A 16,387-nucleotide genomic window follows, 5' to 3' on the forward strand; every position below is an offset into this window, starting at 1 on the left:
TGTTTAGAGCTCGATAACACACAGTCTGTCTTGGCCTGGGTGACTGGCCTGGGTGACTGGCCTGGGTGACTGGCCTGGGTGACTAGCCTGGGTGACTGGCCTGGGTGACTGGCCTGGGTGACTGGCCTGGGTGACTGGCCTGGGTGACTGGCCTGGGTGACTGGCCTGGGTGACTGGCCTGGGTGACTAGCCTGGGTGACTGGCCTGGGTGACTAGCCTGGGTGACTGGCCTGGGTGACTGGCCTGGGTGGCTGGCCTGGGTGACTGGCCTGGGTGGCTAGCCTGGGTGACTGGCCTGGGTGACTAGCCTGGGTGACTGGCCTGGGTGACTGGCCTGGGTGACTGGCCTGGGTGACTGGCCTGGGTGACTAGCCTGGGTGACTCTGGTATAAAGTAGTGCGCTATATAGGGAATAGGGTTCCATAGGGCTCTGGTCTAACGTAGTGCACTATATAGGGAATAGGGTTCCATAGGGCTCTGGTCTAAAGTAGTGCGCTATATAGGGAATAGGGTTCCATATGGCCCTGGTCTAAAGTAGGGAATATGGTGCCATTTGAGATGTAGCCAATGATAGGGACTGAGAGAAACAGATGTAGCCAATGATAGGGACTGAGAGAAACAGATGTAGCCAATGATAGGGACTGAGTTGTGGACAGCTGATCTCAGTCGTTATGTGGTGCAGAGAGAAACAGAAGCTCCCCACTAGTTCTAGATGTTTCTCTTTATGGTCTTCGTCCCAAATGGCACCCTATAATTCCCTTTATAGTGTGCTACTTTTGACCAGAGCCCATAGACAGAACACATTGAATGTTTTCCCACAGTATTTGGTCTCTACCTGAAGCCTGAACAGGGATGTTTTCTAATAGTTTATATAAACTGTGGATAAACACTACCACAGCTGATGCAGAACTATAACACAATACAGATGTTATTAGTGTTTAACGTCCGGCCCTCCCCTGGCCAGGACACGACAACACCTGGGCATGTAGTGTAGTGCACTACTTTTGACCAGGGCAATAGGATGCAAACAGCCTCATCCTGCTCCCTAATTCTCTACGATGATGCTGCCAGGGAACGAAAGACCAGCTCTCTCTCTGGTCCTCTATGATGATGCTGCCAGGGAATGAAAGACCAGCTCTCTCTCTGATAAATAATAATATAATAATATATGCCATTTAGCAGACGCTTTTATCCAAAGCGACTTACAGTCATGTGTGCATACATTCTACGTATGGGTGGTCCCGGGAATCGAACCCAGTACCCTGGCGTTACAAGCGCCATGCTCTACCAACTGAGCCACAGAACCACTACGATGATGCTGCCAGGGAACGAAAGACCAGCTCTCTCTCTGATCCTCTACGATGATGCTGCCAGGGAATGACATTTTTTAAATTTTTAATTTCACCTTTATTTAACCAGGTAGGCTAGTTGAGAACAAGTTCTCATTTGCAACTGCGACCTGGCCAAGATAAAGCATAGCAGTGTGAACAGACAACACAGAGTTACACATGGAGTAAACAATTAACAAGTCAATAACACAGTAGAAAAAAAGGGGAGTCTATATACAATGTGTGCAAAAGGCATGAGGAGGTAGGCGAATAATTACAATTTTGCAGATTAACACTGGAGTGATAAATGATCAGATGGTCATGTACTGGTAGAGAATTTGGTGTGCAAAAGAGCAGACAAATAAATAAATAAAAACAGTATGGGGATGAGGTAGGTGAAAATGGGTGGGCTATTTACCAATAGACTATGTACAGCTGCAGCGATCGGTTAGCTGCTCAGATAGCAGATGTTTGAAGTTATTATTATATTATTATTATTATTATTATATATTATTTGAAGTTGGTGAGGGAGATAAGTCTCCAACTTCAGTGATTTTTGCAATTCGTTCCAGTCACAGGCAGCAGAGTACTGGAACGAAAGGCGGCCAAGTGAGGTGTTGGCTTTAGGGATGATCAGTGAGATACACCTGCTGGAGCGCGTGCTGGGTGTTGCCATCGTGACCAGTGAACTGAGATAAGGTGGAGCTTTACCTAGCATGGACTTGTAGATGACCTGGAGCCAGTGGTTCTGGCGACTAATATGTAGCGAGGGCCAGCTGACTAGAGCATACAAGTCGCAGTGGTGGGTGGTAATAAGGTGCTTTAGTGACAAAACGGATGGCACTGTGATAAACTGCATCCAGTTTGCTGAGTAGAGTGTTGGAAGCAATTTTGTAGATGACATCGCCAAAGTCGAGGATCGGTAGGATAGTCAGTTTTACTAGGGTAAGTTTGGCGGCGTGAGTGAAGGAGGCTTTGTTGCGGAATAGAAAGCCGACTCTTGATTTGATTTTCGATTGGAGATGTTTGATATGAGTCTGGAAGGAGAGTTTACAGTCTAGCCAGACACCTAGGTACACATATTCAAGGTCGGAACCATCCAGGGTGGTGATGCTAGTCGGTCATGCGGGTGCAAGCAGCGATCGGTTGAAAAGCATGCATTTGGTTTTACTAGCGTTTAAGAGCAGTTGGAGGCCACGGAAGGAGTGTTGTATGGCATTGAAGCTCGTTTGGAGGTTAGATAGCACAGTGTCCAAGGACGGGCCGGAAGTATATAGAATGGTGTCGTCTGCGTAGAGGTGGATCAGGGAATCGCCCGCAGCAAGAGCAACATCATTGATATATACAGAGAAAAGAGTCGGCCCCAGAATTGAACCCTGTGGCACCCCGTAGAGACTGCCAGAGGACCGGACAGCATGCCCTCCGATTTGACACACTGAACTCTGTCTGCAAAGTAATTGGTGAACCAGGCAAGGCAGTCATCCGAAAAACCAAGGCTACTGAGTCTGCCGATAAGAATATGGTGATTGACAGAGTCGAAAGCCTTGGCAAGGTCGATGAAGACGGCTGCACAGTACTGTCTTTTATCGATGGCGGTTATGATATCATTTAGTACCTTGAGTGTGGCTGAGGTGCACCCGTGACCGGCTCGGAAACCAGATTGCACAGCGGAGAAGGTACGGTGGGATTCGAGATGGTCAGTAACCTGTTTGTTGAGTTGGCTTTCGAAGACCTTAGATAGGCAGGGCAGGATGGATATACGTCTGTAACAGTTTGGGTCCAGGGTGTCTCCCCCTTTGAAGAGGGGGATGACTGCGGCAGCTTTCCAATCCTTGGGGATCTCAGATGATATGAAAGAGAGGTTGAACAGGCTGGTAATAGGGGTTGCGACAATGGCGGCGGATAGTTTCAGAAATAGAGGGTTCAGATTGTCAAGCCCAGCTGATTTGTACGGGTCCAGGTTTTGCAGCTCTTTCAGAACATCTGCTATCTGGATTTGGGTAAAGGAGAACCTGGAGAGGCTTGGGCGAGTAGCTGCGGGGGGGCGGAGCTGTTGGCCGAGGTTGGAGTAGCCAGGCGGAAGGCATGGCCAGCCGTTGAGAAATGCTTGTTGAAGTTTTCGATAATCATGGATTTATCGGTGGTGACCGTGTTACCTAGCCTCAGTGCAGTGGGCAGCTGGGAGGAGGTGCTCTTGTTCTCCATGGACTTCACAGTGACCCAGAACTTTTTGGAGTTGGAGCTACAGGATGCAAACTTCTGCCTGAAGAAGCTGGCCTTAGCTTTCCTGACTGACTGCGTGTATTGGTTCCTGACTTCCCTGAACAGTTGCATATCGCGGGGACTATTCAATGCTATTGCAGTCCGCCACAGGATGTTTTTGTGCTGGTCGAGGGCAGTCAGGTCTGGAGTGAACCAAGGGCTGTATCTGTTCTTAGTTCTGCATTTTTTGAACGGAGCATGCTTATCTAAAATGGTGAGGAAGTTACTTTTAAAGAATGACCAGGCATCCTCAACTGACGGGATGAGGTCAATGTCCTTCCAGGATACCCGGGCCAGGTCGATGAGAAAGGCCTGCTCACAGAAGTGTTTTAGGGAGCGTTTGACAGTGATGAGGGGTGGTTGTTTGACTGCGGCTCCGTAGCGGATACAGGCAATGAGGCAGTGATTGCTGAGATCCTGGTTGAAAGACCAGCTCTCTCTCTCTGATCCTCTACGATGATGCTGCCAGGGAGTGAAAGACCAGCTCTCTTTGATCCTCTATGATGATGCTGCCAGGGAATGAAAGACCAGCTCTCTCTGATCCAGTACGATGATGCTGCCAGGGAATTAAAGACCATCTCTCTCTCTGATCCTCTACAATGCTGCTGCCAGGGAATGAAAGACCAGCTCTCTTTGAACCTCTACGATGATGCTGCCAGGGAATGAAAGACCAGCTCTCTTTGATCCTCTACGATGATGCTGCCAGGGAATGAAAGACCATCTCTCTCTCTGATCCTCTACGATGATGCTGACAGGGAATGAAAGAGCATCTCTCTCTCTTTGATCCTCTACGATGATGCTGCCAGGGAATTAAAGACCAGCTCTCTTTGATCGTCTACGATGATGCTGCCAGGGAATGAAAGACCATCTCTCTCTCTGATCCTCTACGATCATGCTGCCAGGGAATGAAAGAGCATCTCTCTCTCTTTGATCCTCTACGATGATGCTGCCAGGGAATTAAAGACCATCTCTCTCTCTGACCCTCTACGATGATGCTGCCAGGGAATGAAAGAGCAGAACTCTCTGATCCTGGTGACATTATTCATTTTAATCAAATCCATCTAATAATAATAATAATAATAATAATAATAATAATAATAATAATATGTTCATCTCCTCTGTCTCTCTTCTCTCTCCCAGCCTCCCAGCACTGACACCTGCTCTAACCCAAAGTGAAGCCAGAAACAAACACCATCCGGGTTGGGGCAGACCACCCAACCCTCTCCAGCCCTCCTCAGCCCTGTTCATCCCTCCTCAGCCCCGTTTATCCCTGTTCAGCCCTGTTTATCCCCGTTTATCCCTGTTCAGCCCTGTTTATCCCTGTTCAGCCCTCCTCAGCCCTGTTTATCCCTGTTCAGCCCTCACCAGCCCTGTTCAGCCCTCCTCAGCCCTGTTTATCCCTGTTCAGCCCTCCTCAGCCCTGTTCAGTCCTCCTCAGCCCTGTTTATCCCTGTTCAGCCCTCCTCAGCCCTGTTTATCCCTGTTCAGCCCTCACCAGCCCTGTTCAGCCCTCCTCAGTCCTGTTCAGTCCTCCTCAGCCCTGTTTATCCCTGTTCAGCCCTCCTCAGCCCTGTTCAGCCCTCCTCAGCCCTGTTTATCCCTGTTCAGCCCTCCTCAGCCCTGTTCAGCCCTGTTTATCCCTGTTCAGCCCTCCTCAGCCCCGTTCAGCACTCCCCAGCCCTGTTCAGCCATCCTCAGTCCTGTTCAGCCCTCCCCAGCCCTGTTCAGCCCTCCTCAGCCCTGTTCAGCCCTCCCCAGTCCTGTTCAGCCCTCCTCAGTCCTGTTCAGCCCTCCTCAGCCCTGTTCAGCCCCCTCAGCCCTGTTCAGCCCTCCTCAGCCCTGTTTATCCCTGTTCAGCCCTCCTCAGCCTTGTTCAGCCCTCCTCAGCCCTGTTCAGCCCTCCTCAGCCCTGTTCAGCCCTCCTTATCCCTGTTCAGCCCTCCCCAGCCCTCCTCAGCCCTCCTCAGCCCTCCCCAGCCCTGTTCAGCCCTCCTCAGCCCTGTTTATCCCTGTTCAGCCCTGTTCAGCCCTCCCCAGCCCTGTTCAGCCCTCCCCAGCCCTGTTTATCCCGGTTCAGCCTTCCCCAGCCCTGTTCAGCCCTCCCCAGCCCTCCTCAGCCCTGTTTATCCCTGTTCAGCCCTCCTCAGCCCTGTTCAGCCCTCCCCAGCCCTGTTCAGCCCTCCTCAGCCCTCCTCAGCCCTGTTTATCCCTGTTCAGCCCTCCCCAGCCCTGTTCAGCCCTCCCCAGCCTTGTTCAGCCCTCCCCAGCCCTGTTCAGCCCTCCTCAGCCCTGTTCAGCCCTCCTCAGCCCTGTTCAGCCCTCCCCAGCCCTTTTCAGCCCTCCCCAGTCCTGTTCAGTCCTGTTCAGCCCTCCCCAGCCCTGTTCAGCCCCCCAGCCCTCCTCAGCCCTCCCCAGCCCTGTTCAGCCCTCCTCAGCCCTGTTTATCCCTGTTCAGCCCTCCCCAGCCCTGTTCAGCCCTCCTCAGCCCTCCTCAGCCCTGTTTATCCCTGTTCAGCCCTCCCAAGCCCTGTTCAGCCCTCCCCAGCCCTGTTTATCCCTGATCAGCCCTGTTCAGCACTCCCCAGCCCTGTTTGTCCCTGTTCAGCCCTGTTCAGCCCTGTTCAGCACTCCCCAGCTCTGTTTAGCACTCCCCAGCCCTGTTTATCCCTGTTCAGCCCTGTTCAGCCCTCCCCAGTCCTGTTTAGCCCTCCTCACCCTTGTTCAGACCTGTACACCACCGGCTCTCTCTGTCTGTCTCTTTCCCCATCTCTCTCTCTCTCTCTCTCTCCTCATCTCTCTCTGTCTGTCTCTTTCCCCATCTCTCTCTCTCTCTCCTCATCTCTCTCTGTCTCTCTCTGTCCCCATCTCTCTCTCAATTAAATTAAATTCAAATTCAATTCAACTCTCTTTCTCTCTCCCTATATCTCTCTCCCCATGTCTCTCTCCCTCTCTCCTCATATCTCTGTCTCTCTCATCACTCTCTCCCCATCACTCTTTCCATCTCATCACTCTCTCCCCATCACTCTCTCCCCATCTCACTCTCTCTCCATCAATCTTTCCCCAACTCTCTCTTTCTCTCCGTGGCAGGCAGGCAGTGAGCCTAACAGAGAAGCTGCACCTGCAGAATGACTGCATGGACAAGAGATGCAGAGAATGTGCATGTTTTCTCTGTGACCTCATGTGTCTGTGATAGTGATTGGAACCACACCTCCAATGATTCGTATTAATAGTAGAATTAGGAGAGAGAGAGCCGGTATGGTCCCTTTGAACCAGTTAAACAGAGAACCAGACCATTGCCTGTCCAGCTCTCTCTCTCTCTCTCTCTCTCTCTCTCTGAGGCGAGCCACCTGCCTGTCCAGTGTTCCCGCGCCCCGCTGAGGGTGGGTTGGACGGGGGAGGGAAGGCATGTGGCTGTCCTGCTGGCTGGATCACACACACACACACACACACACACACACACACACACACACACACACACACACACACACACACACACACACACACACACACACACACAAGAAATCCTTCAGCAATATGACTAATCACATTCTGAGAAGTGAGCCATAATAGGAATCAAATGGCAGTAAAATCCTTCTGTTACCGGTTAAATAGGACACATCTTCTGTTACCGGTTAAATAGGACACATCTTCTGTTACCGGTTAAATAGGACACATATTCTGTTACCGGTTAAATAGGACACATCTTCTGTTACCGGTTAAATAGGACACATCTTCTGTTACCGGTTAAATATAACACATATTCTGTTACCGGTTAAATAGGACACATCTTCTGTTACCGGTTAAATATAACACATATTCTGTTACCGGTTAAATAGGACACATCTTCTGTTACCTGTTACCGGTTAAATAGGACACATATTCTGTTACCGGTTAAATATAACACATATTCTGTTACCGGTTAAATATAACACATATTCTGTTACTGGTTAAATATAACACATATTCTGTTACCGGTTAAATATAACACATCTTCTGTTACCGGTTAAATATAACACATCTTCTGTTACCGGTTAAATAGGACACATATTCTGTTACCGGTTAAATATAACACATATTCTGTTACCGGTTAAATAGGACACATCTTCTGTTACCGGTTAAATAGGACACATCTTCTGTTACCGGTTAAATATAACACATATTCTGTTACCGGTTAAATAGGACACATCTTCTGTTACCAGAAAGACAGAAAAAGCTGCTGCTCTATCATCAAAGGCATCTCAACTGCTTGTGAAAGGAAACCCGGCAAATAAATAACCAGGTGTCAAATTTAAAAGTTGTTGCTCTTGGTCTTTGCGCACAAAACCATGTTCACATGCAACTGGTGGAAGCTTACCGAATCTGCTGTGGTCCTGTCTTGTCCCGTACACGGTCCCGTTGGGGAATATCTCCAGCTGGAATCCGGTTCGACAGTACAGCTGCCTCCGCCGCAGAATCCCTTTAAGGTGCTCGAATTCCGTCAGCGAGCCTCGCTGTAACCTCCCCTCGATCTGTCCCAGCCTCTCATCCAGTAACCCCGCTGGCGCCTCTGCCAAGGGCATACTTCCTAGTGCGGGGAAACTCTGTAAATCCAAGTCGAGTGTCCCTAGAAAGCCCCCAACCTCCGACATGGCGCACAACTGAATGGATCTGTTAATGCAATTAAAATGTCCGTTGAATCAAGGAAGTTTATCGTTCAACATAGGAAGTCAAATCCCGTGCGCAAAAAGCCACGAAGGTATGCAACCCGGCGTAATGCGTATTTCACCTCCTCCTCAACTTCGGTAAATCGGTTCCTTTATTTAATGACGTGTCCTTTACTACTCATCACTTAGATTAGTGTGTTTATCAACCGGACAGGCTGGCTATATACATAATGGCTTTTCAAATGCAAGCCACGCCTGGCTGGCATCCCTGCTTTGCGTGCCGCATCATGAGTTTACTGAAAAAAATATATCGTTTCATTCCAACTTTGATTATTGTATAATGCTGCTGCAGCCTTTGTGCTTTTCGCTCTGGCCTCGTCCTGATGCCGCTGTAGGATCACTGGTCTTCTGATCTGTAGCAGGACTACCTCCCTGCTCGGCTCTCTGTGTCTTTCTGCTGATAAAACCACCACGGAACCAAGAGCAGGAAACTGGTGATAGTTTGTGGTGCATTGCAATGAAATGAAAGCCGCAATCATCATTAAAAAACGGATGGAAGTTGACACAGAGCTGATAAACTACATGTTTCAGTGCATCATACTACCGCATTCAGAATCCATCCACATAGAACTCGTAAAAGACCTCTAAACCGCTTGACGTCGTATCACTATATCACTTCTATCTCAAACGGCACCGGTGACTCTGTTATTTTCCCTCTGAAGAAAGTGAAAGAGATGTTTCCTCATGTCTTGTGCAGATTTCAAACAGAAAAGCTCCGTTCAACTTTGTCCCATTTTATAGCGGTGTCAGTCAGTCAGTCAGTCAGTCACACTCACCGTCACTCAGTCAGTCACTCTGTCAGTCAGTCCGTCAGTCAGTCAGTCAGACAGTCAGTCAGTCACTGTCAGCCTGCCAGTCAGTCAGTCAGTCACTCTGTCAGTCAGACAGTCACTCTGTCAGTCAGACAGTCACTCTGTCAGTCAGTCACTCTGTCAGTCAGACAGTCACTCTGCCAGTCAGACAGTCACTCTGTCAGTCAGACAGTCACTCTGTCAGTCAGTCACTCTGTCAGTCAGTCACTCTGTCAGTCAGACAGTCACTCTGTCAGTTAGACAGTCACTCTGCCAGTCAGACAGTCACTCTGTCAGTCAGACAGTCACTCTGTCAGTCAGACAGTCACTCTGTCAGTCAGTCACTCTGTCAGTCAGTCTGTCAGTCAGTCACTCTGTCAGTCAGACAGTCACTCTGTCAGTCAGACAGTCACTCTGTCAGTCAGTCACTCTGTCAGTCAGTCACTCTGTCAGTCAGACAGTCACTCTGCCAGTCAGACAGTCACTCTGCCAGTCAGACAGTCACTCTGTCAGTCAGTCACTCTGTCAGTCAGTCACTCTGTCAGTCAGACAGTCACTCTGTCAGTCAGACAGTCACTCTGTCAGTCAGTCACTCTGTCAGTCAGTCACTCTGTCAGTCAGACAGTCACTCTGCCAGTCAGACAGTCACTCTGCCAGTCAGACAGTCACTCTGTCAGTCAGTCAGTCACTCTGCCAGTCAGACAGTCACTCTGCCAGTCAGTCAGTCACTCTGTCAGTCAGACAGTCACTCTGCCAGTCAGTCAGTCACTCTGTCAGTCAGTCAGTCACTCTGCCAGTCAGTCAGTCACTCTGTCAGTCAGACAGTCACTCTGTCAGTCAGTCCGACAGTCAGACAGTCACTCTGTCAGACAGTCAGTCAGTCACTCTGCCAGTTAGTCAGTCACTCTGCCAGTTAGTCAGTCACTCTGCCAGTTAGTCAGTCACTCTGTCAGTCAGTCAGTCAGTCAGTCAGTCAGTCAGTTAGTCAGTCACTCTGTCAGTCAGTCAGTCAGTCAGTCAGTCAGACAGTCACTCTGTCAGTTAGTCAGTCACTCTGTCAGTCAGTCAGACAGTCACTCTGTCAGTCAGTCAGACAGTCACTCTGTCAGTCAGTCAGACAGTCACTCTGTCAGACAGTCAGTCAGTCACTCTGTCAGTCAGTCAGACAGTCACTCTGCCAGTCAGTCAGTCACTCTGCCAGTCAGTCAGTCACTCTGTCAGTCAGTCAGACAGTCACTCTGCCAGTCAGTCAGTCACTCTGCCAGTCAGTCAGACAGTCACTCTGCCAGTCAGTCAGACAGTCACTCTGCCAGTCAGTCAGACAGTCACTCTGCCAGTTAGACAGTCACTCTGCCAGTTAGACAGTCACTCTGTCAGTTAGTCAGTCACTCTGCCAGTTAGTCAGTCACTCTGTCAGTCACTCTGTGTTCAGATCAGAATGTTATTCTCGAACTATTCTCAAATAGTTGAAGTACAGAAGGGGCGGCAGGGTAGCCTAGTGGTTAGAGGCAGGGTAGCCTAGTGGTTAGAGCGTTGGACTAATAACCGGAAGGTTGCAAGTTCAAACCCCCGAGCTGACAATGTACAAATCTTTCATTCTGCCCCTGAACAGGCAGTTAACCCACTGTTCCCAGGCCGTCATTGAAAATAAGAATTTGTTCTTAACTGACTTGCCTGGTTAAATAAAGGGAAAATAAATAAACATAAATATGGGTTATATTTACAATGGTGTTTGTTCTTCACTGGTTGCCCTTTTCTTGTGGCAACAGGTCACAAATCTTGCTGCTGTGATGGCACACTGGTATTTCACCCAGTAGATATGGGAGCTTATCAAAATCGGGTTTGTTTTCAAATTCTTTGTGGATCTGTGTAATCTGAGGGAAATATGTCTCTCTAATATGGTCATACATTTGGCAGGAGGTTAGGAAGTGCAGCTCAGTTTCCACCTCATTTTGTGGGCAGTGAGCAAATAGCCTGTCTTCTCTTGAGAGCCATGTCTGCCTATGGCAGCCTTTCTCAATAGCAAGGCTATGCTCACTGAGTCTGTACATAGTCAAAGCTTTCCTTAAGTTTGGGTCAGTCACAGTGGTCAGGTATTCTGCCGCTGTGTACTCTCTGTTTAGGGCCAAATAGCATTCTAGTTTGCTCGTTTTTTTTGTAAATTCTTTCCAATGTGTCAAGCATCTATCTTTTTTCTTTCTCATGATTCGTTTGGGTCTAATTGTATTGCTGTCCTGGGGCTCTGTGGGGTGTGTTTGTGAACAGAGCCCCAGGACCAGCTTGCTTAGGGGACTCTTCTCCAGGTTAATCTCTCTGTAGGGTGTGTTTGTGAACAGAGCCCCAGGACCAGCTTGCTTAGGGGACTCTTCTCCAGGTTCATCTCTCTGTAGGGTGTGTTTGTGAACAGAGCCCCAGGACCAGCTTGCTTAGGGGACTCTTCTCCAGGTTCATCTCTCTGTAGGGTGTGTTTGTGAACAGAGCCCCAGGACCAGCTTGCTTAGGGACTCTTCTCCAGGTTCATCTCTCTGTAGGGTGTGTTTGTGAACAGAGCCCCAGGACCAGCTTGCTTAGGGGACTCTTCTCCAGGTTCATCTCTCTGTAGGGTGTGTTTGTGAACAGAGCCCCAGGACCAGCTTGCTTAGGGGACTCTTCTCCAGGTTCATCTCTCTGTAGGGTGTGTTTGTGAATAGAGCCCCAGGACCAGCTTGCTTAGGGGACTCTTCTCCAGGTTCATCTCTCTGTAGGGTGTGTTTGTGAACAGAGCCCCAGGACCAGCTTGCTTAGGGGACTCTTCTCCAGGTTCATCTCTCTGTATGGTGTGTTTGTGAATAGAGCCCCAGGACCAGCTTGCTTAGGGGACTCTTCTCCAGTTTCATCTCTCTGTAGGTGATGGCTTTGTTCTGGAAGGTTTGGGAATCGCTTCCTTTTAGGTGGTTGTAGAATTTAACGTCTCTTTTCTGGATTTGTATAATTAGTGGGTATCGTCCTAATTCTGCTCTGCGTGCATTATTTGGTGTTTTACACAGAGGATATTTTTGCAGAAGTCCTGGTTGGTGAGCCCAGACCTCACAACCATAAAGGGCAATGGGTTCTATAACTAATCTTGCTGCTGTGGAATTCTGAAAGTATTCACACCCTTGACTTTTCCCTCATCAATCTATCTACATCCCATAATGACAAAGCAAAAACAGTAAAAAAAACAACATTTTTGTAAATCAATTTTGCAAATAAAAACTGATAGCACATTTACTTATGTAAGTATTCGTGCCCTTTACTCAGTACTTTGTAAACCACGTTTGGCAGCAACGGGCTCTATAACTGATTAAAGTATTTCAGCCAGATCCTAATTGGTATGTTGAATTTTATGTTCCTTTTGATGGCATAGAATGCCCTTCTTGCCTTGTCTCTCAGATCGTTCACAGCTTTGTGGAAATTACCTGTGGCGCTGATGTTTAGGCCAAGGTATGTAGAGTTTTTTGTGTGCTCTAGGGCAACGGTGTCGACCGTAATTTCCGGACTATAAGCCTCTACTTTATTCCCATGCTTTGAACCTCGCGGTTTATACAATGACGCGGCTAATTTCTGGATTTTTCCCGCTTTCACAAGATTCATGCCGCCAAAGAACTGAGCACCGTCACATAATGTGACGTAAATCGAGCGCGCTCAAACTTCCCATTATTCTGATTACGGTAGTAATTTTGTCACCCTCATCATGGCAAAGACACGGAGAAATGCATATGATGCAGCTTTCAAGTTGAAGGCGATAAATCTGGCTGTTGGAAAAGGAAATAGAGCTGCCGCACGGGAGCTTGGCCTTACTGAGTCGATGATAAGACGTTGGAAACAGCAGCGTGAGGAACTGACTCAGTGCAGAAAGACAACAACAGCTTTCAGAGGGAAGAAAAGCAAATGGCCCAAAGTATTTGCAGCCACTCGACATCAGTGTAAATCGTGCATTTAAGGTGGCGCTCCTTGTTCAGTGGGAGGCTTGGATGACAAGTGGGGAGAAATCCTTCATTAAAACGGGCCGCAGGCGAAGAGCATCTTATGGTCAAGTCTGCCAGTGGGTCCTGACAGCGTGGAGCATTGTCAAAAAATCCACTATCATCAACGGGTTTCGAAAGGCTGGACTGCTGCGTGTTGAAGGGGCAGCATGAGCTCAGCGGGGTATTTGCCTGCGGATGAAAGTGACGAGAGCGACAATGAAAACGATCCAACATCGGATGAAGCAATTCTGAGGCTATTCAACTCCGACACCGAAGGAGATGACTTCAGTGGTTTCAGTGCACAGGAGGAGGAAGATGGTGACCAATGACTTTCTTGGTAGGCTACTGTTTAAATTTTTGTTACAAGCCGTGTTTCGTTTAAAGGCTGTGTAAAGTTCATTTGTTTCAATGTACCCGGTAGGCACCTGCGGCTTATAGACATGTGCGGCTTATTTATGTACAAAATACATATTTTTTAATAATTCAGTGGGTGCGGTTTATATTCAGGTGCGCTTAATAGTCCAGCAATTACGGTAGATGGAATTTGTATTTGTGGTCCTGGTGACTGGACCTTTTTTGGAACACCATTATTTTGGTCTTACTGAGATTTACTGTCAGGGACCAGGTCTGACAGAATCTGTGCAGGAGATCTAGGTGCTGCTGTCGGCCCTCCTTGGTTGGGAACAGATCTAGGTGCTGCTGTCGGCCCTCCTTGGTTGGGAACAGATCTAGGTGCTGCTGTAGGCCCTCCTTGGTTGGGAACAGATCTAGGTGCTGCTGTCGGCCCTCCTTGGTTGGGAACAGATCTAGGTGCTGCTGTAGGCCCTCCTTGGTTGGGGACAGGTCTAGGTGCTGCTGTAGGCCCTCCTTGGTTGGGGACAGATCTAGGTGCTGCTGTAGGCCCTCCTTGGTTGGGAACAGATCTAGGTGCTGCTGTAGGCCCTCCTTGGTTGGGAACAGATCTAGGTGCTGCTGTAGGCCCTCCTTGGTAGGTGACAGAAGCACCAGATCATCAGCAAACAGTAAACATTTGACTTCAGATTCAGAATCCAGTGGGTTCTGGAATCCAGTTTGTTCTGGAATCCAGTGGGTTCTGGTCTTTAATAGTTGATTCTAAGATTTATATTTGATCCTGTATATGTTTTTGCTCTTTGTTCTTTGTTATAGAGCAAAAAAAGATTGGAGAAGTGGTTTACCCATACATCTCCATTTTGGATAGATAATTCTTCGTGTTGTTGTTTGTTTAGTGTTTTCCAATTTTCCCAGAAGTTGCTTGAGTCTATGGATTCTTCAATTACTTTGAGCTGATTTCTGGCGTGTTGTTCCTTCTTTTTCCGTAGTGTATTTCTGTATTTCTTGTTTTAGTGATTCACCATAGTGAAGGCGTAGACTCAGTTTTTCCGGGTCTCTATGTTTTTGGTTGGACAGGTTTCTCAATTAATTTCTTAGATTGTTGCATTCTTCATCAAACCATTTGTCATTGTTGTTCATTTTCTTCGGTTTTCTATTTGAGATTTTTAGATTTGATAGGGAAGCTGAGAGGTCAAATATACTGTTAAGATTTTCTACTGCTAGGTTTAAACCTTCACTATTTCAGTGAAATGTTTTACCCAGGAAATTGTCTAAAAGGGATTGAATTTGTTGTTGCCTAATTGTGTTTTCATAAGTTTCCAAACTGCATTCCTTCCATCTATATCATTTCTTAATGTTACTCAGTTCCTTTGGCTTTGATGCCTCATGATTGAGTATTTCTCTGTTCAAGTAGACTGTGATTTTGCTGTGGTCTAATAGGGGTGTCAGTGGGCTGACTGTGAACGCTCTGAGAGACTCTGGGTTGAGGTCAGTGATAAAGTAGTCTACAGTACTACTGCCAAGAGATGAGCTATGTGTGCACCTACCATTGGAGTCCCCTCGAAGCCTACCGTTGACTATGTACATACCCAGGATGCAACAGAGCTGCAGGAGTTGTGATCCACTTTGTTGGTTATGTTGTCATAGTTGTGTCTGGGGGGGCATACAGGGGAGGGTATGCTGTCACCTCCAGGTAGGTGTTTGTCCCCCTGTGTGCTGAGGGTGTCAGGTTCTTGTCCAGTTCTGGCATTTAGGTTGCCACAGACGAGTACATGTCCCTGGGCCTGGAAATGATTGATTTCCCCCTCCAGGATGAATCCCCATATCTTCATTAAAATATGGGGATTCTAGTGGGGGTAACACACAGGAGGTCATTTTTCTCTGTTAAGATAATTTCCTTTTTAATTTCTAGCCAAATGTAAAATGTTCCTGTTTTGATTAATTGTTAACGGAGTGAGTTAGGTCTGCTCTATACCAAATTAGCATACCCCCTGAGTCTTTTCCTGTTTCTCTCTGTGCTGGAGCTGCCTCGTGCCTGGGCATCGTAAAGTATTCAGACCGCTTGGTTGTCGAGCAATTTAATTGTTTTTTTTTTCTTTTTAAATTTTACCTTTATTTAACCAGGCAAGTCAGTTAAGAACAGATTCTTATTTTCAATGACGGCCTGGGAACAGTGGGTAAACTGCCTGTTCAGGGGCAGAACGACAGATTTGTACCTTGTCAGCTCGGGGGTTTGAACTCGCAACCTTCGCAACCTACTAGTCCAACGCTCTAACCACTAGGCTACGCTGCCGCCCCAATGATCAACAACCAATTTGATATGAATCATTTTGAAAATAAAAATGGCCAAGGTACTGAAAGCTCTTAAAGACTCACTGCTGGAATTGCTGCCGAAGGTCCTTCTACAAAGTATTGACTCAGAATACTTAAGTAAATGATATATTTCTGTATTTGATTTTCAATAAATTTGTCGAAAAGCATGTTTTCACTTGTTTCATTATGGGGTATTGTGTGTAGATGGGTAGAAAAAAATATATTTAATCAATTTTGAATTAAGGCTTTAACAAAACATGGAATAGGTTAAAGGGTATGAACACTTTCTGAAGGCTTTTGTAAAAGTACTCAAAGATGGAAGACAGGCAAGATCAGGTGGGACCATGCTACCCAATGAGAGGGCAGATACTCAAAGATGGAAGACAGGTGGGACCATGCTACCCAATGAGAGGGCAGATAACGCGTGATTAAGATCAGGTGGGACCATGCTACCCAATGAGAGGGCAGATAACGCGTGATTAAGATCAGGTGGGACCATGCTACCCAATGAGAGGGCAGATAACGCGTGATTAAGATCAGGTGGGACCATGCTACCCAATGAGAGGGCAGATAACGCGTGATTAAGATCAGGTGGGACCATGCTACCCAATGAGAGGGCAGATAACGCGTGATTAAGATGTTTTTCTTAAAGT

At 47.7% G+C, this 16,387-nt stretch overlaps 1 long non-coding RNA gene across 1 annotated transcript; it reads left to right on the forward strand.

The window, feature by feature from the left end:
• The first annotated feature begins 11,286 nt into the window (after positions 1-11,286).
• LOC127916361 (uncharacterized) lies at positions 11,287-11,898 on the forward strand. Its single transcript, XR_008094688.1, has 3 exons — positions 11,287-11,529; positions 11,600-11,741; positions 11,813-11,898. It is a non-coding gene; the product is annotated as an uncharacterized LOC127916361 (long non-coding RNA).
• The last annotated feature ends 4,489 nt before the right edge of the window (positions 11,899-16,387 follow it).

This window comes from Oncorhynchus keta, chromosome 4 (assembly GCF_023373465.1).
Source record: "Oncorhynchus keta strain PuntledgeMale-10-30-2019 chromosome 4, Oket_V2, whole genome shotgun sequence".
Taxonomy (NCBI): Eukaryota; Metazoa; Chordata; class Actinopteri; order Salmoniformes; family Salmonidae; genus Oncorhynchus; species Oncorhynchus keta.